This window comes from Phasianus colchicus, chromosome 2 (genome assembly GCF_987193195.1).
Source record: "Phasianus colchicus chromosome 2, bPhaCol1.hap1.1, whole genome shotgun sequence".
In the NCBI taxonomy this organism is placed as follows: domain Eukaryota; kingdom Metazoa; phylum Chordata; class Aves; order Galliformes; family Phasianidae; genus Phasianus; species Phasianus colchicus.
Window position 1 is genome coordinate 59,300,577 of NC_143437.1, and position 26,392 is coordinate 59,326,968.

The following is a 26,392-nucleotide window of genomic DNA, read 5'->3' on the forward strand; positions in this document are numbered from 1 at the left end:
CAGTTAAATTCCAAGGCTTTTTATTTTTGTATATTGAAATAGAAAATTGAGTATACAAAAATATTCTAAATCTATAAATGCATCTAATGAGTTGAAAAAAGATTTTTTATTTTTTTTACTTTTTATAGTCTTCTGTTATTATTTAAAATCTCAGACTGGGTTACTTAAACATACACAAAATAGATTATGTTTACCAAGAAATTTAAAGATCAGAATTCCTATAAACACCACCATAACATTTGGGCACAATAAACTTGGCTTCCCTTTCTGTGTTAATGATACTCTGGGTAAATGCCCACAGATCATTTTCTTCGGAAAAATTTGTCAGAAAAAATATGAGGTTTTGCTCGAATGCTTTCTAGATAGAAAAGTATTTGCTAATATAAAGGCATCCCCACCACACATGTGCTCCACACAACCACAAACCCGTGGAAAGCCCTGGCCTGCACTTCCTCTGGGTAGTGGTGGTACTGCTTTGAAATGTAAGTTGTATCATGGCTCATTGCACTGCAGGGTAAGGAAAGAGGGTCCCACCTCGTCAAGTAATATTGAGCTTATCTTCCATCTAACTCAGATAAGGAATTTGGGGTGGGTGGAAGGTTTGCTCTCCTTCAGGAGATTAAAGATCTCAGCCTGGATCTGCTTGGACATGGTGCTCCAGGGATAGACTTCAACTTGTAGAACAGATACTTACACTAAGAGCCTGAAAAATGCTACATTGCATTCATGATGGAAAAAAAAAAAATGCCAGGAATGGGTCTCAGAAACTCAGAATTATTTTAGCCCTAACAGTAGACACACAACATGAGGATGAAGAAATAGCTCTGGCTTGGCAAGGCCTATGGCGCACTAGATGAGGAAGGGACCGAGCTGTGGCCCAGCAAGCTTGCTCTGCCCATGGCATCATGGCCCTCCCTGGCCCAGCACGCTGACATCGGGGTATGATTTCTCAACACAGTATCATGTCAAAAGCCACAACTGATCCATTGAGGGGCTTTAGTACCTCAAACACTGTTTTACAGGAGCTACCATTTCATGTCTCAATCAAACTCCAAAGAAATCTTTGAACAAACAAATCAATTATGTGTGGAAACAACTATGAAACTGCATTTCTCAATGAAAAATACCAAAGCCTGAATTATACCCTGTAAACATTGCAATATTTTTCTTTTTTAAAAAAAGTATTCTTTTCAAATAATTCACATTGTCATTTTTTCTGTACTATGGCAGCACAAACAACTGACTATGGAAACGCTCCTGTTCACATGCAGAAAGATAAGGTATAGACTTACTCACCATGGTGCCACCTGGACCTGCTCCAAACTAAGGAGAAAGGGCAGTGTGATGAGGGTCAACATCAGCATCAACATCACAAAGGATCCTGCTGTTAATGTCAGTGGGAAAGACTTTCCAAAACAGAGATACAGACTGGATCCGATATATTTCTCCAAACTCACCTCCAAAATTTGTTCATCACCCTGGATTCATCCTAAATGACATTACTTGCACAGCAGTTTTTGTCTTTCATCATCTCACACAATTTTCTCTCTTTCAAATACAACATTTTAGCCTTAAGAGACTGCTGCAGAAAGGCTGCAAACAGTTTTCATATTCTTGTAAATTGATGAATACCGGGCTGTGAAATTTCTATGATTCATAACTAGTTAATTTAGTCTTTGGTTGTTTTTGAGCTTCTTTTTTCAGACCACCATGAAACATCCTTAGGTGTATCATCTAAGTTATTGAAGTTTCCCTGACTTTAATTCTGTTGGAATTCATTTCAATATTGATGGGACAGAAATTTGGAAATTATGCACATTTCCATGAATGATAGAATCATAGAATGGTTTGGGTTGGAAGAGACCCTTAAGATCATCTAATTCCAATCTCCCTGTTATAGGCAAGGATACTTCCCACCTGACCAGGTTGCTTACATCCAGCCTTGAATGCTTCCAGGGAGAAGGCACCCACAACCTCACTGAACAACCTATTCCAGTGTCTCACCACCCTCACAGTAAAGAATTTCTGCCTGATATCTAGTCTAAACATAGAACCTATCAATTCCCAATCATATTTAGGTTCCCAGATGCCCAAAAAAAAAAAAAAAAAAAAAAAATTAAAATGGATTTCTAAATCAAATTTTGTTTCTAGTTGGAAAAGTTATTTTCCCTAATTTTAGTGTTAAGGGACATCACCTGATGCTACCCTGAGTTGTCTTTTACCTAAATCATCATCACTGTTACTATGCACAACCTTCAAAACTTTGCACTCTGAAGAAGTTTCCACTTTTTTTGTGTGCAACACTGTGTTCCTTCATGTAAGTTATTCTACGAATCTCCCCCCATATTTAAACAAAATACATACATAATTCCCAACAAGGAGTTTTGTACAATAGCATTTAGCATTAAAGCATTAAGGATATGAGCCTAGATACATGCTCTGTATCATATTCTTTGTCATCCTACTATCATCCATATCATATAGCTGGATAATTTCACCACGGCACCAGGAGGCTATGCTTCTGGCTCTGCAATAGTCAGAAATACTGTTGCCTTTTCTCCTGCACAAGATATGCTTCAGCTCTTTCTGAAATCTTCAGACTTGCTGACAGAGCAAAAAAAGCAAGGAACCAGATAACCCTGTTTCTCCCTCTGAAAGAAAGGCAGTTGCACATACCTAACAGCCCACAGCTTGCCAATTTTTTCGTCTTAGCACAACATATCTAACAAATACACAATTAAAAAAAAATGTTTAAAAAAAAAAAAGCCAAGTGCTACATGTTCAAACAGCTTTTCAGTTGTAGAAAAAACCATCTTCATTTAAGTTTGCAAGGTGGTGGTTTACAATAAGTAGGACTGTATGTTGAAGATATTAAAACACTGTATTATGGGTCAGTGTCTGAGGGAACTGATACTAATATAGCCAAAAAAGTAAACTGCGTGTACAGCTGATGTTTGGAACAACAGTGAAGCAGAGATACAAGAAGGATATTTTGGATGGCAGAAGCTTAAGAGAAGGTCCAGTGGTGGTTGAAAGGAATTGAGGAGTCAAGAGAAGCCAACCTAAAAGAGTGAGAACAATGGTGGGGTTAAAAAGATAGGAAGTGCTTTCTGAGAAAAAATGGGAGAAACTCCAAAAGAGTATAGAAATCCATACTAACATAAACATATTAAAGGACTTTGAAAATTAAAACATATTCATGTGCCAGTTGTCCCCTTACTGACATTTGCAGTAACAAAGGTTGCAAAATCACTTTTTCCAATATAGGACATTGTTTCACACTATAATGTATGTCCATTTTCTGGAATACTAAAAAAAGATTATTTTTGAAAACATAAGCTGGGAAATCATTGAGGTCTCTTCTGTATGCTGATTTACCAGCTTTTCCAAAGAGCAATATAAGGAGCATTTATGAGTTCCTATCAAATATGGGTTCATTTATTTGTCAAAAAGTTCACAGAGAGTACAGGAAGTGGGAGACTTTATTGCTTACATCAAGAGGGGGGGTGGGAGAGAAGTATGTCCCCAGATCCTTCTGCAATAGCTGTGCTGTCTGGAGAGAGAACATGACAGAGGGTAGGAGGAGAGAGGTAGATTGAGGGGAGAAAAAGAGAGAAAAAAGACAGAGAAAAAAGAGAAGGGAAGGGGGAAAGGGAGGGGAAAGGGGAAGAGAAGATGAATAAAGGAAAAGAAAGGAAGGGGAGAGGATGAGAGGGGGAAGGGGGAAGGAGGAAGGGGGAAGGGAGGGTAAGGGAGAAGGGAGGGTAAAGGGAAAGGGGAGGGGAAGGGGGAAGGGAGGGGAAGGGGCAATGGACAGAAGGGGAGGGGAGGGGAGGGGAGGGGAGGGGAGGGGAGGGGAGGGGAGGGGAGGGGAGGGGAGGGGAGGGGAGGGGAGGGGAGGGGAGGGGAGGGGAGGGGAGGGGAGGGGAGGGGAGGGGAGGGGAGGGGAGGGGAGGGGAGGGGAGGGGAGGGGAGGGGAGGGGAGGGGAAGGGAAGGGGAGGGGAGGGAAGGGAAGGGAAGGGAAGGGAAGGGAAGGGAAGGGAAGGGAAGGGAAGGGAAGGGAAGGGAAGGGAAGGGAAGGGAAGGGAAGGGAAGGGAAGGGAAGGGAAGGGAAGGGAAGGGAAGGGAAGGGAAGGGAAGGGAAGGGAAGGGAAGGGAAGGGAAGGGAAGGGAAGGGAAGGGAAGGGAAGGGAAGGGAAGGGAAGGGAAGGGAAGGGAAGGGAAGGGAAGGGAAGGGAAGGGAAGGGAAGGGAAGGGAAGGGAAGGGAAGGGAAGGGAAGGGAAGGGAAAAAAAAGAAAATGAAGAGAAGAGAAGAGAAGAGAAGAGAAGAGAAGAGAAGAGAAGAGAAGAGAAGAGAAGAGAAGAGAAGAGAAGAGAAGAGAAGAGAAGAGAAGAGAAGAGAAGAGAAAAAAGGAAAGGAAAGGAAAGGAAAGGAAAGGAAAGGAAAGGAAAGGAAAGGAAAGGAAAGGAAAGGAAAGGAAAGGAAAGGAAAGGAAAGGAAAGGAAAGGAAAGGAAAGGAAAGGAAAGGAAAGGAAAAAAGAAAAGAAAAGAAAAGAAAAGAAAAGAAAAGAAAAGAAAAGAAAAGAAAAGAAAAGAAAAGAAAAGAAAAGAAAAGAAAAGAAAAGAAAAGAAAAGAAAAGAAAAGAAAAGAAAAGAAAAACAAATTGGCACTGCTGAGTAAACACATTGCACTTGGAAAAGACTTCCTCATTAGCTTTCAGACATTAAAAGAATCTGTGTTCCTTGTTAAAAGAATAAACCTTGGCAAACTACCATTTTGACAAAATGGGATATATCTGTGTCAAATTATGAACTCTCTGTTGTATTAAGAGTGCAAACAAGCCAGGACATGCCTAATTACAACCCAATTCACTGAATTCATATGGCTGTCGGACCCAGAAAGGCATTTTACACCTCACTTACAGGCCAGTGCCCACAGAACCTGCATTCCCTCGATCCTGCTGTTCTTATGAGAGCGGGCACGATGGGACACAGTTGAGCTCTGCCCATGTCTGATACTAAGTGGAGAGGATCCAGCCCTCGTACAGGAGCCACGTAGAATGTGTCTACAGCAGTGACTGCAGGCAGATGTGAGCTCACATCTTCAGCACCCTAAACCAGGAGGCTATGGCACGGAGTCACTTCTGAAAGAAAACAGAAAAACTGCAGCTCTTCAGGATTCTGATCCTCCCTTCCCCAAAAAGCTCTGGGTTTGGGCCTCTCTGTTTCTATACAATTTGCATTGTACTGCCAGACGGAGCTTATTAATTCAGGCTCGGTGCTTTCCTAACAGAATTTTCACCATCTCCAGCCCATATGTGAAACAAACATCACTTGCCCTGAAAAAGACACGCACGTGTACAGCAGTGCAGAACCAACCTCAGTTAGTTAAGCTGTAGCTTCCAAAACCAAATGAACTCAGCTGGCAGAAGAAAGCAGACTTCTGCAACTCTGCAGGCTTGCCCAGAAATGCCCAGAAATGCCTTTAGCTCTTGTCACTGTTCTGCTCTCAAGGAGGGAGAAACCCTGCAGAAAAGCAGGATTGTGCTCATTCACAGGATGCTGCTGCCATCAGCCTTAAGGATTTGTAAAGGAGAGGGATGAAATGCCTTACAGGCTTTCCGGTCAGGAAAATACTGCTGTTTACAGCAGTGCTTCACACCGGATTCTTGCTTGGAGACAGGAATCCCATTGCATCCAGCACTGTGCTATATCCTACCAGAAAGATTACAAACTAATTAAAGCAGACAAGGGAGTGCTGGGAGGCTAGAAACAATTTTCATCAGTAGTGCAGGCAGTGGCCTGGGTGCTCATGTTTGGTCCTGAGGGAATGCACTAGCTCTGGGGAGGGCTACCTCAAAAAGGAGGCTAGAAATACCAAATGCAAACCATGTCATAATACTGGGAAGATGGAACATTCTTAAGTGGGAACTCCAGTAAAAGCACAGCTCCTTGTTCACCTATTCCCTTTAGCAAAAATACAGCATGCAGCCAGAGTCTTCTTATGGTCTTGCTGTTCCTCAGAAGTAGCACTTCAAATTTTTTCCCATCTTGACAACAAAAAATACATAGAAGTCAGAGATGATAAATGTCAAGTAATATCCAAAGAAGATAAAAATCATGTTATCCATGAATAGGCAGCCAATGGAAGTATCTTATCTTCTGTCTGGGACAGTAAAATTATTGAGTTACGTGTGCATGCTACAAAGTTTATTTAATGAAGCTCTATACGCATGCATTTGCTTATATAATCATAGCAATGAAAGATAGTATAGAAATTATGACAGAAATGTACAAAGATATGAATAACTGCCCATAACATTAATATCCAGAATAATTTTCTTTAGCTCTGGCCAATTAATACCAGAATAACTGAGTAAAAACAGAGAAGGCTGCTAGCTATTATTAAACATGCAGAATAATTCTCATTCAGTGAAGCAATAAAAAAGAAAAAAGAGAGAGACTGAAAGCAAGGGTGAAGAGAATAAACAATGTGAACAATGCATACTAGCATTTTTCTTTACATCTAAGCAGATTTGTAGCTGGAGGTAAGATCTCCATTTCAGGATGCCTCATTTAGTATTGTAAAACTGTTCTGAGTAACAGTATGAAGTGAACATTTCTGAGTTGATTACAAATGGACATTCTGAAAATACAATTTGATTCAGGCACATCAGAGTATTTCAACTGACAATCTAGGAACATAATAATACAAAATCAAATAATGTTGAAATGAAACATGATTTCAAAGTGAAATGTAAGATGGGATTTTTTTGTGCTTCTGGAATGTTTTTTCCAATTTTCTTTTGTAATAAAGTTATAGTGAATTTGACAGTTTCATAAAGCAATATTAATTCCAGCAAAAATACATTCTTTACTTGAAGTTGGTTTTATTAATAGAGTTCTGGCCAACTATATTCCTACTACTCATTCATTTGGAAAAAAAAAAAAAAAAAAAACCAACAAGTAGGATATCCAACAAAATTATCAGACAAAATATTTAGCACCAATAAAAGCAAGTACAGCCATAGGAAGCAATTGAATCCAGAATCTTCACGGGAATCAAATCCAGATGAGATATTTAAAATAGGCAGTGAGCATAGGCAAAGCTGTTAAACAAAACATTTACAACGGGAGAAATACCATCTACCATGTAAGTATTAACTGATTAGGGGGAAACTTTTTGCACAAAAAAAAAAAAAAAAGTAAAGCAATTTATGATTGTCTGCTATGATATTATATGCACTATATATGAAGTTTTCAGTGCCACAAAGAAAAAAGTGGTACATGAATAGCTGCTGGCCAGCTGCTGTTTGACCTTATCTCTGTTACTGTGCACCCTAAAATAAATGTGGGGGATGCTTTGTTGGTTTTACTGCTAGAAGACTCCTTCAACCCACACCATCTCCCCCCAAACAGCATCTGCTGTTCCAGAATCATTTGAAATTTTGCTCACAGTCCAGCAACATATTCATCTGTAATCAGGCTGCCTGGAAAGACCTCTTTTGGAAATATTTTTCACTAAACTGTTTCCAGAGGTCCCCGGTTTCCTTTGCTAACACAGGTCTAGCCATTTCTTTGTAGTTTCTTTATGGTGTTTACTTATTCAGACGACTTTTATGTCGTGGCTTGCAAGTCTGCTCATTCCTTTCAGCAACATTTCCTCCCCTTGTTTAAAACTTGTTGAGTGCCTTCTTACATTTATGAGGGAGCCCATCTACAGTTCAACCAGAACACTGAATATGTTATATGCTCTGTTTATTACACACCCTGGAGAACTGTATTTAATAGTGTAGATAAAAAAAATTGAAAAGCTCTCATTATTTAAATGAAAGAATTAAGGAGGAAGCACACAAAAGTGCAATTCTTGCAGCCACTCAGACAGACACACTTATCTGTTTCTTCAGCGCTACCTCACAGACAGTAAGACACTTAGCTGTAAAATTTATCATCCATGAGGTCATTAATAAAGCTGGTCAGTCTCAGTAGTCACTTTAAAGACGATAATGCTCAGCGATAAGCTAAAATGCTAGAAGATAGTCTTGTTTTTTGTTAGTAGCTGAGTTATGATTTTGTAGTTAAAAGATTTTGACAATGTTGTCTTTGAAATTTCTGGCCTAGATTCTGAGCCAGTGAGCCATTTCGGCTCTTTCCATCAAGCTGGCTTTAAGAATCAAGGAACACGGGTGAGTCCTCGCCAAAGAATATACAAGAAAATGCAGGAGTTTAGATTTATAGTAGAGCTGGTACAGTCAAACTTGGAGAATGCTCCCTAGGCGAGCAGGCACTTTTCCTAACAAGAAAGCTCTTTAGGCTTGTAAGCTATGGAATTTAATTGACATCCAGGAAAAATTGTGATATGAATGCAGCAAAATTTAAAAGTCTAACTGTAAGTTCTTCTGTCAGTGCTCTTATGCAAAGTCCTTAGATTGTACACACTTCAACATTGTCCAAATTCACACTGGAACGAGCCAAGAGGGAAGCACCCCTGCAAACAGTTACTCTACATAACGCAGCAAAAACATGAACCTGTCTCTGTCACTGGTGGGGAGTTCTGTGAATCACAACCTCCAGCTTAGCTTACCCACAAGGAGAGCTAAATTAAATGTGTCAGTCTCCAAGCAGTTCAGCAGTCGGTGGGGAAGCTTCAGTGAACTGGCTGTGCCTGCAAGGGCTGGAAACAGCCCCATTTTCAGGAATGTAAGACATAAAAAACTCCCTGTGATCACAACTGCAATGATCACACACCTTGAAATTCTCAGGCTCTTAAATAGAAGCGTTCTGGTGGATATTTCTCTGGATGCAAATAATACATATATGGCTTGCATGAACAAGCAGAGGACAAGTGGGGGCTGCCTCTTCTGATCTCCCCCGCACCTCCTGCCCATCTTCCTACACTTTCTCCAGCAATGTACTTTGACTCGGTGCACAGAAGCTACTTTTTATCAGAGCCTTAAATACACATATCCTAGAGCTACAGGAAAATTGCAATCCAAAATGTGCAAATTGAGAGCTGCTTCTTCCATAAGTCAGGCAGAAAACTGCCAAATGCTTGAAGGTATATTTTCACAGTTAACACACACAACAGATTAGTTTCAAATCAGCTGCTTAATCAGGGTTCCCTGGAAGGCTGCAGGCATAGTTTTCGAAGATGAAGAGAAAGGCTTTCCTGCCACTCTGACTAAAGACGCTATGAAATCCCAGAGTGCATGGCTGGCAAGATGCAGGGTGAGTTTCTCCCCAAATACTTCTGCATTCCAGGCTGCCTCCTTTCTCCCAAGGAACGCTATATACAACACATCTCTTTTTACTGCAGCTTTTTTTTTTTTTTTCCTTTCTCTCATTTCCATGAAATAAAATTGACTTCTTCAAATACTGTGCCACACAGGAGCCAGCATTGATATTTTCAGACGTTATTTATAGGAAGTATCCAACTGAACAAGGGAAGATGAAAAAACCTCTCTGACGCATTTTAAATGCAATTATACTATTTTGCACAGCTCCTAATTGATCTTTTTATGGAGATATCAGGCCACAGAAAGACTCACTGTGTAAGTAATTCATATTTCAGCTTATTAAAATTTCTTCTTCAAGTTTAAAACTCAGGCATACCTGACTCTTCACCATGAGAATCCTGTGTAAGACAGCACACTGTAAAGAACCATCTCTGAAACACATTTCTTCAAATTCACAAGTAGCCCCTGCAGACTTAACAAATGCCTCTTCCCAGACACAGAGCTCTCTCTGGTGTATTTATCTACAAGCTCTGGTCTGCCTGGAAGTGGCCATAGACCCTTTGCAGCTGGTGCAGAGCAAACTGCCTGGGATGGTGTGCAGCCTGGGTCTGCAGGGTGCACCCAGTGCCAGAGGTCTCACTCAGGGCAAGGACACAGAATGAGGACAGCATTCTGATTCACAGCCATAGCCCTTACACTGCCTACAAAGAACTTCCATGAGGCTGTGGCTCTCTGAACCTACCTGAAGACTTGACAGACAGCTTTACCATCTTTTAGGGTCTGGTCTAATTTGTTTCCTTTTCCTCTGCCCTATGTAGCCAGAGAAGGTGCACGACTCATACATTCCACTGAGATGAAAGCAAACCTCTGTTCCTTTGCCGTTCCCTTTGACCAGTGCTGTGTTGCATCTCTGGTCAGAGACCCTTTCTCTTTGCAGACTACTGTGGGGTTATTTAATCTGCCTTCTGGGGAATCATCATTACTCAGTAAATAAAATAATGAGTTTGCTATAAAGCTCACACTGGTCTAACCTGCAGAAACACAATTAATATTAATGCCATGCATGACTTTTGCCAAATCCTCGCCTTGTGTCATCACTATGATTGGCATGTTTGCAGCACACATTGCAGGAGCTTGATTTGGTTCACAGCTCTCAGTCATTTTTATGTTCAGACATATAATCTAATGAGGTGAAAATGGAAAGCAGCCCCTGAGCATTTGGCTATTGCTGGGAAAGAATGCAAATTAAAGATCTGAAAGAGAGAGCGGGGCACGGGGTGGTGTGTCACGGAGCTTCGGAGTTCCATCAGGTGCCTCGCCAGCTTGCACAGCCTTTGTGTCCACATTGTCTGCCTGTTGGACAGAGCTAAGAGACAGAAGAATGACAGTCTGGGGAAAAGAAAGAAAGACAGTAATTATGGGACGTATGTGATTAGAATGGTAGCCAGAGAAATTAAACCACTAGTTTAGGAATCTTCCCTTCTATAAGGTACCTGTGGTGGAAGAGAAAAGCTCCTCACCACAGAGTTCAGCTGGAATCCACTCCCTGCTAGTTTAGCTTGATTGCTTTTTTGGATACCTACTGTGGGAGTTCAGTTCCTTGACCTTCCTTTCTATAGGACTACATTGTCCTGCCACGAAGAAAGGCAGATTAAGAATTTACAGGGATCCTTCCATCACTGGACTCTGACAGGAGAGCTCAAGGAGTTCATTTTTCATGGCTTAAATTGCTCCAGGCCAGCATTCTTATCAAAAAGGTTTGGTTTAATGTAAAACACAGACTTCTTTCTCTTTCTTTTTAATTTTAGCTCTGCACAAAACAGCACTACAAATTTCCCTTTGAACAGCAAGTTCCTGAGTAGCTTTCCTTTGAATAACATATAAATTTCAGCTCAGCTTTATTGTTCCTGAGTAAATCAGTCAAGTTAAGAAGTTTATAATTATTATTAGGGCAGAAAAATATTTTGCATAACAGCTGAAAAGTCTGGAAAATTCCTGGAGATAATTAGACCACGGATCCATTGTTTGTTTGCACTTTAAAGGTACCAGCTTACAGGGTAGTTTCCAAATGTAGTCTTTGGGGTGCCTTAAGATCTCAACAAGGCTGGAAACAGAAAGAATTGAAAGTCTGGTAAGCATTAGCTGGCATCCGGATGTCCCTTCCAGCAGGATTTTCCCGCACACCTCCCAGCACACAGATCTGTTTCTCTGCAACCCCATTCCCTCCATAATTCCCAAGTTCTCACTACATTGCTGCTGTTCTTCAGGTTGTGCCCACCACTGAAGGCAGTGAGGGGATATGGAAAAGTGCCTGGAGCCCAGCAGCAGCACAAGGGGTCCTCCAGGCACCCCGGAGCACGGTGGGAGCTGCTCTCCCCAGCATCACCGCCAGCAGTTAGATGGGGAGGCAAAAGTTTATTCCTCTTCCAACCCTTAAGCACTTTGAACCCACACTTTGTTTGCAAAAATGCTTAAATTATTAATTGCCAAGCTTCTGGGTACTTGGAGACAGGAAGCTGTTTTACTTTACAGGGAATAATTAAATATAAATTTGGCAAGAGATACAGAGCTGGTGTTAGTATAATTCTGGAGCCTAGCAAGCACTTGTCAGAGAATCAGACCAAGCTTTCTGTCCCCTCTCCAAGCACAGTGTACATTGTCTTACACTAAACCTCCCTGAATAAAGCACATACAGCAGTTAAGGGTGTCCTTTCAGCACAACACTTAGAATTACTCTTCCTCTGTTTCTCCGTCCTCTCTCCACTCAGCCCACACAAAATCATGCTCTTACAACACCTAAGCTTGTGCTAGAATGTAAGAGAAACGGCAACAGGGAACTAGAGCTGCATTTGAGGGAAGGACCTTTACCCTCATATGCGTAGACCAGTCTATCAGATTTCAGCTGTTCCCTGAAGCTGCTACCAGACTGAGCACATTGGGTAAGAGAGTATGGATAATGCTTATATGCAGTTCTTTTGAGGAGCAGGACTAAAATAAGAACCAAATAGCTTAGTACTCTCATGGTGTAGGTAATATCCAGCTGGAGAATTTTATAGTCAGATGGAGAATTTTAACAACTGAAATGTAGGTGCCTAGAGAATTTAGTCACAAGCTGAGCAGAGATTCTGAGGATCTAAATTTTGGACCTAGAGTCAGATCCCCTTTGGGGATTCAGTCTTAACTTCCTAGGGTGAAAAAAAGGCCAACTGAAGTCTGTGGGAATTTCACCAAAGCCAATTTATTTTTCTTTGCTGAATTTCTTCAGCAAAGGAGCCAAAAACTCCTTTTTAGAATAGTAACGCTCATAAAGTAAAAAGAATAGTCCACTTCTTCACAAATAACATACCATTTTCTCTAGCCCTGACCAATATTTAGTAGAGCAATTATAGTTTCCAAAGAATAAAGTCCAAAAACATCTATTTTTGAAAATACTGATAATGTTTTCTACCTTCTGCCTGCAAATTTACCTAAACTCTCAGTCAAATATACTAAAAGTCCAGGGAATCAGAATCACAGTCAAACACTGTAGATGGATTGTTTTGTAATTTGTGGGAAAGACTTGCTTTTCAAATAAAAAGTTTTAAAACTTCTGAGATATTGATGCATTTTCAGCTAACCAGATGCTGTATACTAACTCTGTGCCAGTATTCTCTCAGTGCTGGAAGAAAAATAGTTGAGACAACATATTTGATGAATTTGTTTAGGGATTCTGTATTCATATGGAAATCATTTGTTTCTTTACTGTGAAGCATGTTTAATGGTTCAGTATCAATATTTAACTAGAAAAAGTAGCTGCAGTGCTCCCAGTTGTGTAAAGCACAAACTAAACCAAACAAAAATCTGAAAAGCGGTTTCAGCATATCTCACGCTCATTAGGAGAATAAATGATGAAAAAATTAACTGATGATGGGTGTGCAGGTTTCTGCAATTCAACAGTCTAATATGAAAGTCTTGCTTGGTTTAGTTACCCAAAAGGAAATCCTAAAAGACTGATGAGAACTCACCTGCAAAAAAAAGTGGATTGGTGCATATCAAGTTACGAAGAAAAGTTTCAGAGAAGTCTTAGCCCCCAGGTTAGTTCACATGTATGGATCAGTTCTGCCTTCTGCCTTCTGCATGTTCAGCCTCTCCAGAGAAATGGCCAATTTCTTTGTTCTTCACACAAACTCCATTTCCAAACAGTTTGGATTTCCTTGCATGTGTCATCTGATAGCCCTCTTTTATTCTATTCACAATCAGAAGACAGCAGAGAGATTCTTAGTTTATAGAGCACGTTGATCATACCAAAGCATGATTTTACCATTCATTTCACCTTAACTGAAGTTGAAAGTTTCAATTATCTCATGATGTGCTTTCTTCCTCTGGATGGTTTGTGTGTAAATACTTTTCTGATGTAAATTTCATAGAAGGGAAATTCAAAATTTATTTTGAATTTACGCTGTTGCTACTCCAGCAACAAATCTGCTTTCCTGAAAACATTTTCAACGACAAAATTCAAAATTAAGAGTTTGATAACTGCCCAAAACTATATATTTTCTGGGTAACTTGTTTTTCTTTATTCAAATGTAGGCAATCATTTGCAATCAGAGTATGTAATAACATTATTTCCTGATAGTTCTTAAGGCTTGATTTTTGTGAACCAAAATATATGTAGTTAACTGCTTTACAAAACATCAGATGTATGTAAAATTTTTGCAGATACGGGGATATAGCCAACATAGAAAGAAACCACTACATTTTGATATATAGTATAAACCAGGCTGTTTAGCTTTGTACATCAGAAACAAGCAGAACTGGGGTCAGATTAAAATCTCATCACTCAAATTCTGATTTACTAACCACAAAAAAACATTTTTAGGATTTAGGACACAGATTCAGGACTACTCCTACAATTGCTTCCCTCTTGTTAAGAAAATATATATATATATATATGTACCAGGTTCAAACTTTTCAATACTTCCATTAAAAATAATCAGCTTCCTAAAATCAGTCTCTACCTCAGAGGAACCTGGATAACAGGAAAAAAAAGATACCTGCCTATGCACCCATTTTTGCAAGTAAATGCTTCTTCATCTACAAAGCTCTGAATCTGTATATGGAAAGGCCCACAAAAACTGGATGGGGAAAAAAGCATGGCATCATGTTGGAAAAGCACAGTGTATCAATAAATATTTTCTATCACTTCTAGTAAATAAAACAGCCATCCCACCTTAGCTGTAGTCTTAATTCAGTACCTGGACCCTCGGTTGAGTACTCAGCCCATCCCAGCTGTTGTTACTGCCCCTCTCCCTTCCCCTCCTGTTTCAGTTGCACTGACAAGGAGAGTGAGGGCCACGTTCAGTGAAATAAGAGATGCTGCTCAGTCCACCTCCATGGCTTTCAAGCTTATATACTAGCAGTGCTTTCTGGGTACCTAATGCTGAATAAAGAGAACTTCTGCCTCAATGCTGCCTTCAGCTCTAGGTCCATAGGGTCTCCACAGAGACTTTCCCATGAGCCATATAGCAATGAAGAACAGTCCTGCCACCACATGGCACCTCATTTTCTCTCTCTGTTTACAACCACTTTTCACCACCTAGATAAGCAAAGACAAATTGTTAGTGATGGTGGCACCACTCCCATGAACATACCCAAATTAGCATTTTAGTTCTTCTTTCCCATCTTAAGAATTCTAAGAGTTCTGTTTGCCAACACACAGGACACAAACTAACTTTCATCGTATTGATCAAAATGTCCATGACATAGGGTATTATAATGCCCTATGCATTATATGCAGCTGAGATGTTTTTGCCTTGGCTTCTTTCCCCTGCCCTTCGGTTGATATTGGCAGTAGATCTTTGCCCTCGCAGGTTTGATCCCTGTGGATTTAAGGAGTAGCTTTAGATTTTCATGATGACTAAATGCTGGAGAGCTGTAAACTTCCTGACAGCTTTTCCCTAAAGAGCTTACTCAGTAATACTATTATGTTTCTATAGTACCTTCACATAGAGGACTGTGAGGCCCTCTACAACCACAGTTAAACATAGCTTCAAAATAAATGATCAAACAACGTGTTGGGCAATTATCTGTCTTTATGGTTGGGAAACTGAGACTCCAAAATAGTTAAGGCCACATTTAAAAATGTTGCATCCAAACAGAAGAACTCCAGCTTTCATCTTGAGAAAAGCTGAGCTATTAGCTCAGCACCAACTCAGCTGAAGTGAATACAGGCTGCAGTTCCAGCTGCACCTGAAGAGACACAAAATTTCTCAAGCTGCCCATGAAAAGTGGATTTGCCTAGCATAAACGGACACATCAAAATCTGGACAAATTTTGACTTTTCCAAGTCTGTGGCAGATACTTTTACATCTTTCAATTAAAATAAATCCAGAAAGAACAGTTCTATCCCCAGGAATGAACTCTTAACAAAATACCAGCTTTTATAAATGCATACCCAAAACTGTGCCTGAGTGTTTTACCATCTGGATGTGCTCTTCTCATCCTGTGAAGCACGCAGCAGTCATAAAGCTTACTGACAATCAGAGGTGGCTCAAATTAGGTATTACACCACTGTGGAATTCAGAGAAAACATCAGTACTCTTTCCCAGGAATCTGTTACTAAAAGGGAGACAATGGATGGGAGGAGAGCAGTGGTGTCTGGACGATGCCCTTCAAATTACTGTGTTCTGACGTAACATACTGAGTATCATATCTCATGGAGAGGAAACTTGTGACAATAAATAGACAAATGTAACTCATTGCTTGTGACCATTTCCAGGAATTGAAGTTTTCTGATGAACTTTTCTCTTTTCTCAAATCTAAATGTGGGAATTGTGTTTGAACTTTCCTACCTGGTTATAGAAGACACCCATAGCCTCCCTTTCCTCTGCACTCACATCCAGAAATGCTGGGGAGAGGAGTCCAGGGACACAAATCATTGAGGTGCTGAATTTCTAAAAGACACAACAGCCTGCGCAGAGGAAAGCTTCATCTAGTTCAGGCAATTATTCAGACTTTTATCATCAATGTAAAATAGGTTAGGACTGTCCCAGATAGCCTCAGAGAGCAGCTAGATGAGATGGTGTACAGACAGATAGTTTGTCTTTCTGTTTCTACATTTTCCATCTGATATTATTTTCAAAGCTTTTTGGTTGAAAAGGAAATTTTATTATGTGTTCTGTATACACGTACACTTCTATTGGTTGCAATCATGTCTCACTAGCAACATAGAAAATATGCTCTTAAGCATGGGAAAAAAAAATCTGCCTTTCAGCAAACTTCTGTTTTCTGAAACAAAATCTGTTCAAAGTCCAGTATTGTTTTTATCCACTTTGGCCACTTCTGAGAAGGGAAAATCAAAGAACTCCCATAAGTTGCCAAGGGTTAATTTAAACCTATCCTTTTTCATATATTAAGCTAAATGTAGGCTATGCCTATACAGAGGTACATACCAAAAAAAGCTGTTTGGCCCACATGGATCCAACTGGATCAGATACATAGTGACTTCAAAACAGAAGTGATTTAGTGGCATTTCACTGTGCTATCCTCAAACTCTTATTAGCATGTTTGATATCCTGGGATCCCAGAACATCCAGGCCCGGCTGGGTGCTCAGGATGCCCACAGCGCAGTGTTGCCAGCAGGCTCAGTGCTGAGGCCAGGCCAGGCTGCTCATGACTGAGTATGGCTGAGACTGGAAACCCCAAGGATGCAGCCAGAACAGCCTCCTTGGGCAGTCTGTACCACAGAGGGGAATTTTCTCCCTGTATCTTGGCTGAACCTCTCATTTTAACTTATGCTCATGGTCCCTAATTCTCCTAACGTGCAGCACTGTGAGTGGCCTGGCTCTGTCTTCATGACGTACAAATATGCTGTTTGCTGTCTCAAAGCACAATAAATATACCATTCTCACTGGCAGGTTGGCTAAATTACTTTGGAAGGTTGCATCACAAGCTGGCAGCTTCTTTAGGCTATGACAGCTTTCCTAGCCACCGTGCAAGCTGTCTGTGTGCAGGTCTCTGAAATTCCTTACCTCTGCCTATAAACGTCATTCCCACCATATCAACAAAACTCTGCTCAGTGTGTTAAGTGAAACATGTATGAAAACATTTGTATGATGAGGCTGAGATAGTGCAGAAGGACCTTGTGAGACTGAGCAAGCAATAAAGCAGCAGAAGAAATTCAATAGAGATACATAAAAGTGATATTGGGAAAATAATCTCAACCTCATGTATAAAATATTGAGGCTTGAGCTAACAGTTACCATTTGGAAGAAAAATCCTAGGATTATGTTTTATGAAAACAAATTCTTCATAGCAATCAGAAAAGCAAATTGAATGTCAGGAACTATTAGGAAAGACCTAGAGAACAAACATAGCTACACATCTGTATAAAGTCCTGGTGTGGCTACAGCTTAAAAACTGCCTGTGTTTCTAAGTGTATTGCTTTGGGAGCATGGTAGAAATGGCAAACATTTAGAGCTGATCCACAGAGGTAACCATGGCTCCCGCAAAGGGGATGGCATAGCAGTCAAATGTAACATAGAAGGGTATTAAGACCGTGGTCTGCCAAAGTCATGAGTGGAGCAGGACCTGCTGGGCACCAACAGAGGTCCATCTAGAGAAGCTAATGGGAGTCAAGTTCAAATTCAACAAAAGATGGTGACTTTTGAAATTAAAAGGAGTAGATCTACAGAGCTTATTTTTCAAAGGTGAATCAGGGTAGAACTCAGAGAAAGATCTATTGAGAATAAAGAGAGAAACAAGAGGCTCAGAAAATCTCCTGACTTGAAACTAGTTCAATCTGCGACAATAGGCAGTTAAAGTAGCAAATACAATTGCCCCATTCTTATTCTTTTGTGAGCATTTGCTTACGGTCACTTTTGAAAGGAAGACATTGGGTGAGATCTGTTTGTGTTCTAACACAGTATGCTCTTCTCTATGTTCTTTTCAGGGTCATACCATGTTTGTACTGTGGTTTTGATGCTATTATAAATCCACTTTCTGTAAACATAACAAGGAAATAAATCTTCAAAAGAAAAAAAAAAAAGAACAATAAAATTTATATAGCTCACAAATCAGGGCTAAAAAATTAAGAAGAATACTATAGCTCAAAGACTTTCTTTGTGAGCTAGTAAAGACAGGTTTAACAAGAAGCAGTGATGGCAGCTGAAACCAGATTAGATGCACTCAATACAGGAGCAGTTAGGTAACATACAATGGCCTGTGATACACAGAAGGTCAGGCTAGATGATCTAATGTCCCTTCTGGCTTAAATATCTCTGAGTACAGTACTCTGGCAGCCACACAAATGTTGAAAGCAAACTCCAACTCAGCATGTTTTCTGTCAGCCACACTGTATCTACATAGATTTTCATGCCAGGTTTTTAAAAACTTGTCCTGTTGATTCTGTAACTGTACTTTACTTCTCTGCTTAAAGAAGATAACACTGAAATTCTAGGACAACTTAGAGAGATGAAAACCTGCAATCTTCAGTTTGCATTTATTTATGTAAATATTTGTTCCAGTTTCGTGTAATGTTTTCATTTCTGTCAGCTTCCTGATATTTTGCTTTTTGAATGTACAAAATATACTTTTCCTTCCCTGTGAAATTTTGATTTCCACATTTTTTCCATTTTTAACAGAACCTTAAGATCTGAATTTCTTGATCAAGTAAAGTATTGTACATTTTCACAGACTGAAAAAAGTTAAAAGCCTGGAAAGTGATCCCTGACATAGCATGCAGTGTTAAGATGAAGATGTAGGCTGGTTTTAAATATGAGAAAAACAGAAAAAATAATAGGAGAAAGCAAAGAAATTTTTAAACCAAATCAGAAAGAATTCTCTGATAATTTCCTGTTCTTACTTGATTTAATACAAGGGATACTAGAAAGTGCTATGAAGTTACAGGTTTTAGCCACCCTTCTGTATGCCATTTCCACAGAAGTCCAGAAATCTCTCCCTTCCTCTGCCCTTTGCTTTTTCTCTCTCTGAACCTAGTATTTCAAATTTAAATCACATGTAAGAAGACCTTCTAGTTTCAAGTTTCTTTTGGAGAAGCTTTTTAACTCTGATCACCTCTGATTCATAATTTTGGTGGCATTTAGAAATTTCTACAACTATACACAAAATCTATTGAAGATTTTATTAGTCCTGTCTAATAAAAACACATACTTGAAATAAAACTGCTACTTTATCTATCCCATAAACGGTTTGTCTACTGAGAAGACAGATTGTTAGTAGAAGTCAGTGAAAGCAAAGTTTATATCTGAATAACTGGTACATCTCAAAAAGCTCATAATTTCATCACGAAGCATGTAAAAGGGCAAAGGTTAGCAGCAATATCCTACTCTTTATACCATGTGGATTTGTTTTCAAAGCGGTTCTCTGAGATTAAATATTTATAGGCATCAGTCTGTGGCATCAGATTAATACTTGCAGTTACAGGTAGCTGGACGCAATTAATAATCTAGCAGGATTTTTTCATTCCTAGTTACTGGGAACCTGTTAAAGAACTAATGAATAATAGCTTTACAAAAACATCAATCTATGTCCACCGATCAGTCTTTCTTGCTGACTTAAGGAATTTACCATTTTCTCAAAATGCTTACTCCTCAACTTCTGTAGAAAAGAAGGGCTCCAAATTCATACAACAGCACCTGTGAAATTTAAGAATGAAATAGCTGAGAGATTTCAAAACATGGCTCCCAATAGAGTGTCACAATTCCATCAAGTTGTTCTTAGTGATACTCCAGGGGACTGATATTATTTCAGGTGATATTCAATAAATTCATCAGACGTAAATAAAAACATCTGTACATTTTAATATTTGTAACAGGAAAACTTAGCTAAAACCAGTAGCCTTAAGTCAGACCCAGAAGTGGCAGACAGGATCCCTGAAACAAGTGGCTGGGAAGAACTGATGAGTCAGCAGGTGGAGAGCTGAATCTGAACACCGTATGAGATCTGTAGCAAAAGGGCTAATGCAATCCTTACCTGTTTAAAGGGGCAACCTGTCCAGGACTCTGGAGATGAATTTATCCATTGTACACACCCTTTTAGAGTGCATTCTGTAATGCATGTTTTAGAAACAATGGCAAAACAGCAGAAAAGGTGCAGAAAAAGAACAACAAATGTTCAAAGATGGGAGAAAATGCTTTCATATACAAATGGTAAGGGAATAAGAAGTGAAGCTAACTCTATAGCTTAGTTAAGATATACACATGGCAGAGGAAAGATACAGACCTGAAGCCATAAAGGAATGACTATTGAACAAGAAATTGGAAAGAGACCAGACTCTTCCTCCAAATTAATAATTATTTCAGTGACCTGTTTAATCATGCTCATAGTATCTAACTGACAGAGAGTACAAATATAGGTGGTTCCCTGTTCCACATCACACTGTGAGAGAAGAGTGTTAGACATCCTAGTTACAGAATGAATAACCTCTAGTGTATACAGCATGTAGCTTTGATACTGTTAGAACTAACTGAGCCACAAGAGTGGAGAAAGTGGTAATAGCATACACAAGACATACGCCATACTAGGTGTCTTCCAGCAGACATGGTCAGACAGTAAGCACTGTAATGTGTTCTGTAATGAGGATATAATATAATATATATGTAATATATACTCCAGATTGGTTTTGTCCTGTCTTCAGGCACTCAGGGCAGATTCAAGGCCAGCATGTCAGAAGTCTGCATCATCACAACTGCCTGCTTTTATCTAGTGACTGTGCAGTCACTGCAGAGGATTGAAGGCCTTTCTGAATTGAACCTGACTCAAATCCTTCAGGTGACACAGCAACACAACTGGTGCTAACAAAGGCAACAGCATCTCTCATGACCTCTCTCATGAATCTCTCAAGCATCTCTCATGAAATAAATGGCATCAGCATGGGCAAGCAGAATTTAAAGGACAAAACTAAGAATTAGGTGGGCTGTAAGCACCGGGGGGTGTATATCTAGCATGCACTTCCAGTTCTTTCTGACTAAATTCAGATATGCCCGGACACTATTGCACTATGCCAGCTGTGGTCCTGCTTCTCATGGTCTTGCTTTCTGTTCTTCCTCCGTTCTGTGCAAAAAGATTGCAAGAGGAAGCCACATAGAAACACTTGTCTTGCTTACTGGAAGCTGCAGAAGAAGAACCAATGCAATGAACAAAGAATAGTCTCCAATTTAATTTCAGTATCTCAAGTTAAAATACACAGGCGTCACACAGCCAGCTTAAATTCCTAGTGAACGTATAGAAAAATACAAGTAACTTCAGCATTTTTTAAATATTTAGAAAATTATTTTTTTTTTTTTTTTGGTTTAATGTGAAATATTGAGTCCAGTAAGCTGACATCATAATAGCTGTGCCCATGAAGGAACTGCATAAATCAAACATAAATCAAAGAGCTCAGTCTATTACCTACAGTTTGCAGTCACTGATTATTTTACTTCTTCCTAGTTCAAGCCCAACAGGTAAATGAACACCTACCAACAACCATTAAACTTAACAGCTGGACACTGCTTTCACTACAATTCCTCTTTTCCACATTTTAGACTGCAGGGGTATTTAGTATAAAATATTCTGGCCTAGAAACAAATTATGCTAACAATTTCAAAGGAAATTGTTTGGTTGTTCTTAAGTTACAGAACCTAAAGGAACACATAGTTAACATTTAAGAAGTTTTTCTTGGTATTATTGATACAACTCATGCACGGATGGAAATACTGTAGAATGTATATTAGCATATTTGTTGACAGACCTAAGAATCCCTCTATTTTGACAGAGCACCTGTGTGTGTTTTATAAGTGATGTAGACACATCAGTGAGGGGCCCAACCAGCAAAGACTGAGTCTGGATTCGATCATTCAGAGAGCTGAGTGGTTTTGAATCGAGGGATTTAATCTGAGCCCATTTCTTGTAATGTATTTTAAAGGTGAAAGGGCTTTTCTTCTGCCAAGATGAGAGTATAGGGCTGCAGGGATTTACATTTCTCTTGCAGCTGTAGACATCACTAACAAACATGGCCTCGATTCTGGACACAGCTTAGCTCAAGTAGGTCTCTACCGTGATATAGTGCTCCATTACAGTTGGCCTTCAGAGGCAGAGTGAGCCTTGCCAGCAGCAGCATGAGGTCAGAGGGGACCAGGAGGATGTGCTGCTGTAATGCTTCCGCATCACCCTCCTGAACATCCCTGCAGCCCAAGCCTTTGGTATTGGTGTCCTGTGTCCCAGGAAGAGATTCAGCCTCTAGAGAACTTACTGAAATGTAAAGTTTTCACTCTGCACTTACGATTCTTTAAAACTAGGTTTTCAATAGGTGAGACAATAACATGAGCTTCCATGGCCCTCAGCACTGACAGCAGGTGTGCTCTGCACCCAATATGGCACAGGAGTGGGGCAGAGGTGGTCAGAAGGAGACAAGGGACAGAAGCACTCAGTTAAAATTCATATGAAGATGAACTTTAACTCATTGAAAATAATTTATCTATAGGCTATTGCCCGTTTCAGCTCCTGAAACTCCTTTGATCCAGGGATTGCTCCAGCAAATGAACCCCTTAAGTTTTCACTAGAATTCTCCGATTTCCCCTGCACGGATACCTATTTCCTGAGCCTTTCCATAGCAGAATGCAGCTTTGACCAAGGTTTGCACCTGACCTGAAGCTGGCAAGCCCATTGCCTCTTAATGTCACAACGCTAAGGAAAGCATGTCTGCGCAGGAAGCTGAGATGGCAAAGCCCACATTCTCACATTTTCTTGCAAAAGCTTCAGAATGAAACGTGATGGCAAATCACCAACTTTCTGTTGTGAGGTAGCCACTGGTTCCATACGATTTCCTGTTCATTATTGAATTCCAAATATTTTTTTTTTAGTATATTTTTCCCAATAAAATGAGAAATCACTTTTAGATGATGCTATACAGTTAATTGAATAACTGTTGCAGAAAAGGTGGGGTTGGTATTAATTTGTTATAATTTATGAGGTTGGGAATGGGTTTCACGAAAGAAAAGCTTCTTAGGAACATTCTTATTGCAATAAACAAGATATTTCAACTCCAAGACTACATTATCAGCAAATATATATATTCATATAAATCTATATATACCTGTCTACAGACATACACATTTACACACATGCATGTACATGCGCCTCAAAAACTGTACTTACTCACATTTGTTCTTGAAAAAAAAAGATACTCTATAAAGGTAAGTTCATACAAAATGTTGATTGAAGTTTGCTCTCACTGGAGTTAAAATGCAGGAGGCATATGATACAGCATCTTACTGCTTCTAGTTCTTACTTGCTCATATTAAATACAAGCTCTGTTAAGTTGAAAGGATTTCTGGTTTGTTTCAACTTGAAAGTGATTTAATATGAGGCCCAGAGAGAAAATCTGTCTCAGTAATCAAATTATAACAAGTAAGGATTAAAAGTATTAAGAAGTTTAAGCAATCTTTTAGCTGCCCTGTGTTCTTGAGGTCATTTGAAGCTGGCTGTGGGAATAAGTAAAATAAAATAACAAGAGGGAAAAAACCAAAGTATTATAGAAGGGAATCAAAGAGTGTCCTTCAGGATTAGATTATGGTACAAGAAAGGGACTGAAACATTTTCCAGGATCCTTTATTAATTTTCCTTTGGGAAACATAATTTTAAAAGGTTATTTTAATAGCAATCTTTCTTTTCTTTCCTTCTAAACTAGATGTACTAACACTGGAAAAAAAGTTTTTATCTAAAAAAAACCACCATAAATACTGATAATATCCACTAAATCACAAAATAAACAGTGCTCCTCAAATAAACAAAGCTAAGGACTGAGAATATGGTATTGTTTATAATTTAGCAAATTCATATATATATAAAATATATGAGAGCATATTCAGCCTAAACTGATACTGGCAAATGAACTGGCTTCAAACAGCTTCATAGCACTTCCTGTAAGCATGCCAGTTGTGCCTTGGTGCAAAAAGTAGCCATGTCTGTTTTTGTAGGTCTGTTTTTAACAACCTTAACAAAGAGACAAACTGAAGGTAGTAGAGGGATCTCTAGCTTGATTCAGGAAAGGGCTGTGGTGACAACAGTAGGACATAGGTTTAATTATTTCTTACCTCCTTCTGATCCTGATTTCCTTTCAGTGACTAGTGCCTTTCCTAAGAGCTAAAACCTCTTGAAGTCCTCACAAAGATCTGGTGAATCTGATGAGATGGATCTCACTAACTTGTCCTGCACCAGTGAAGCTGATTACGAGGTGGAAAAGGTGTGGACTTGCAACCACAATTAATTTCCTCAAATTAGTTTTATCAGAAAAAAAGAAGAAACATTCAAACTTACTTTACTTTATCTTCATATCCTGTACTCAAGAAAATTCTTTGAACAACTCATCCTGAGTACTTATCTATACAGTAAGTGCTCTCAAATGATATGTATGGAAAGCTTATGCATGCCTGAGGTTTACTTTACAGCAATGGCTCAGGTGTAAACAATTCTCACAAAGTGCTGCGGCCCTCACATCTGCCACTGCCCACCTCGCCACCCTGTCAGCTGCTCTTGGGAAACACGATCCCTGAGGGACTATCACTGCACCAGAAAGTACATGTTGCTTCATTGCTGTGCAGAGGACAGGGAGTATCAAGGCACTGTTAGATTGCCTAGAGAGGCTGTGGAATTTCTGTCCTTAGATCGCCAAAAGCTAATGGCATATAGTCCTGAACACTCCATTCTGAGTGATCCTACCTGAGTTGGACCAGATGGTCTCAGAGGTCCATTCCCACCTCTGCTATTCTGGGATTCTGTATTTATGAACTGGAAGTTCACTTCCTAGAGAAAACAATGAATACATTCAGCACTATGCAGGTATGTGGCTGGAGGACAGCTCTTAAAACAAGAGTAGGTGAACCAGCATTTGACTGTGCGGAATCCTCCTGACACAGCTAAAGTCTCAGCAGAACTAGCTGCACTGGCAGGCTGGCTGAAAAGTATAGAGAATCATTTCCATAGGTTGCAAGTCATGCTTTCTTGCTTTCCAGCCCTATTTTTTTTCTCCCTATAAATTGAGTCCATAACTGATTTATTTTTTTACTTGTAAATCCAGCCAGATGTTTTCTTCTGTGGGGGCTTTAATTCTGTTATTCATTTATTTTAAAGCAAGTTGCTACTGCCTAGACAAATTCCCTAAGAAAGTCTCCAAAGGACTGAGTCTAATTGATGTGGTGCTGCTTTTTTTGTTGTTGTTGTCCTAAAATCCGAAAATATCAACTTGCTGCAGGCAGACCATCACAAGTCATTTTTTCATGGAAACTTTGGCCCGTATATTGCTCTGACTTACAGAGATAAAGGTGATTTATTTCTCTACTGAATGTGCAGTGTTGACAGTATCTCTTTAAATACATGATGTTTAATGATGAAAGTACTATTACTCAACAAAAATGATATTGTTTCTTACCAAAGCATTTTACTTTTAGTAGCTGTGACATTGCTATGTTTGCAGTGTGAAAAATAAAGCTTGGTATAGGATGCTGTTAATTTTTGCATAAATGCATACACAAAATCTTATGCAAATGTGTTCCACCAGAATCTCCAGTTTAGGTTGTACCTGAGTTTCACCACGTTTTCTCATTGCTACTAGCCTGGATTCCCTTTTGGAAAGTCTTTGGATGTGGAAGGGCTTGGATCTGTGCCTGCTGAATGGAAGATGAAGTTGTTAGTGTGAGACAGTTGATAAGAGATGAATGCAGATCTTTAATAGGCAATAATTGCAGAGTTTTCCATAGGCTAAAAGATCCAATTCTTAAAAGCTCCTGAGTAGCTACAGACCCCCTGATTGTAGGGGGAAAACACTGAGATGAAAGCTTATGATTAGATCTCTTGAATGTAAAGTAGGGGAAACTATCTCACTCTTCAAACATACTTGGGAAGTACTCTACATATACTCTTAATTCAGGCTTTGCTAGTGATTTCAGGGAAACTGCTTTGGACAGCCTGGGGCATGGTTTGCTCTAGTTACCTAATGCACATCTGCCATAGGAGAGAGCAGATCAGACTCTTCCACTCTCTCATTGTTGCCTGATTGCTAAGGCTTCAGATGGAAGAGGAAAATTGACCAGACAGGATAGGAGAGACATCCAAGAAAACATAGGTAAAGGGGTGCAGTAAAGGAAGTGTGCTTACACAGAGCAATAATATGCCTC

The 26,392-nt window shown here is 39.6% G+C and overlaps 1 long non-coding RNA gene across 1 annotated transcript; it reads right to left on the minus strand.

Annotated features, from left to right (window-relative positions):
- Positions 1-3,474: 3,474 nt before the first annotated feature.
- Positions 3,475-5,876, minus strand: LOC149919054 (uncharacterized). Its single transcript, XR_016464743.1, has 4 exons — positions 5,618-5,876; positions 5,383-5,529; positions 4,927-5,147; positions 3,475-3,553 (listed from the first exon to the last, which is right to left on the minus strand). It is a non-coding gene; the product is annotated as an uncharacterized LOC149919054 (long non-coding RNA).
- Between the last annotated feature and the right edge of the window lie 20,516 nt (positions 5,877-26,392).